Source organism: Galeopterus variegatus, unplaced genomic scaffold, assembly GCF_000696425.1.
Source record: "Galeopterus variegatus unplaced genomic scaffold, G_variegatus-3.0.2 Scaffold11222, whole genome shotgun sequence".
Classification (NCBI taxonomy): domain Eukaryota; kingdom Metazoa; phylum Chordata; class Mammalia; order Dermoptera; family Cynocephalidae; genus Galeopterus; species Galeopterus variegatus.
The window spans coordinates 52,232-54,218 of record NW_007737333.1 but is presented as its reverse complement, the minus strand read 5'-3'; the positions used below and the strand labels follow the sequence as shown (position 1 = coordinate 54,218).

The window sequence follows — 1,987 nt, the reverse complement described above, 5'->3', positions numbered from 1 at the left end:
GGCCGCTCCAGACCCGTCGCCATCTTAGAATCATAGATCCTATTCTAATGGCTCCTACATGTGTGTTTTTGGCATCCAAAGTAGAGGAATTTGGAGCAGTCTCAAATACAAGATTGATTTCTGCTGCTACTTCTGTATTAAAAACTAGGTTTTCATATGCTTTCCTTATAAGTTGAATTCATATAAGGAATTTTTTATAGGATGAATCATATATTAGAATATGAATTTTATCTTTTAGAACTAATGGATTGTTGCTTGAGAATGTATCATCCTTATCGAACTTTGCTCCAGTATGTGCAGGACATGGGCCAAGAGGCCGTGCTGCTTCCCCTTGTGTGGAGGATAGTGAATGATCCCTACAGAACAGATCTTTGCCTGCCGTATCCTCCTTTCATTATAGCTTTAGCTTGCCCACATGCAGTCTGTGTTGCGCAGCAGAAAAATGCCACACAGTGGTTTGCTAAGCTTTCTGTGTATATGGAGAAGATTTTGGAAATAATCAGGGTTATCTTAAAACTATATGAGCAGGAGAAGAGTTTTGATGAGAGAAAAGAGATGGCAGCTATTCTTAATAAGATGCCAAAATCAAAACTACCTCCAAGCAGTGAAGGGGAGCAGGGTCCAAATGGAAGTCAGAACTCTAGCTACAGCCAATCTTAAAACATGCTGAAGAATTCTGTAGTGGAACCCTTGGAAATAAACCATTGGACAGATTTCAGTAATGATGTCTATGGAACTTAAACGAAAATAAATAGCATGTTTCTGTCAAGCATATTGGGAAGTGATTTTATTTTTAAAACGTAAGTTTTTCCTTACCTAGTTTGATTCTAGTACACAATTGATTAAAATCTCTTGATTATAAAAGTTGGGAAAGTTTCTAAGGGGACCTACAGACAGAAAGACATAAACATTTCAAAATTAATACCTTTTGAATAGTATATTTCTTAATTTGGATAATAGAAATTATAGCTTTTTATTAAGCCAGGAAACATAAAGCACCATTTGTTTAAAATTCTTTGTGGTCATTGAGGGATGAAAAAAGACATAAAAAGTTAATATATGTCAGCATTTTTTTTTTCCTCCGTAAGTTTAACTTTAAAACTGTACTCAAGGAATCAAATCTTACAAAATCCTAGAATATTTTGGTAATGATGTTGATAATTTCAGGGAAATTAATCAAAGTACCTATTGATTTAAAAGTATATTTTATTCAATGCTTTTGGTATCTTGCCACAGAAGATATTAGCCCAGCCTAGTAGAAAAGTGCAATATGTATAGCATACTTTGACATTTTAAAAGTTATATTAATTTTGTAATTTGAAATGCTGGGCAAAAAAAAAATCATACCTGAAGTTATTTGCAATTAATTTACAATTAATCAGGCATTTTGAAAGCTTAATTGGATAAAATACCATAATACGGTTGAAATTTGGTAAAATTTTAGTGTCAATTTTTAATTTTACTTTATTCTAAATTTCATTTTTAAAAAATGAAAAGTTTTTTTTAAGATATGCACACCCTACTTTAATGTTGTGTCTTAGTGTGGATTTGCAAATTTACTACAGTTATCCTGAGCCAGGAACACAATCAGGTTTCAGGCCAGTTTGATATTGGCTTTTCTTAATTTTCATGTAAGTATAGGACTTCAGAATAAATGTTAGGTTAGTGGGACTGTGCTGTCTGTGGAACTTAAAAAACCAGCCATTTTCTTCAGACTTGAAGGAAATAAAATTTGGAGTCATAGGATATTGATGTATAATTTAAGGGTTAAAAATTTTTTATAGGGCTGGCCTGGTGGCGCACTGCTACAGTGTGCTGCTTGGGAGCGTGGCGGCGCTCCCGCCGAGGGTTCGGATCCCACATACAGACCAGTTCCTGCTCACTGGCTGAGCAAGGTGCGGGCATGACACCGAGGGTTGCACTCCTGTTGCCGGTCCCGGTCCGGTGCGGGTGCGACACTGAGGGTTGCGATCCGTTGCCGGACACA

General features: G+C 36.1%; 1 pseudogene; it reads left to right on the top strand.

Annotated features, from left to right (window-relative positions):
- Positions 1-58: 58 nt before the first annotated feature.
- LOC103610481 lies at positions 59-660 on the top strand (annotated as a pseudogene).
- Positions 661-1,987: the final 1,327 nt, after the last annotated feature.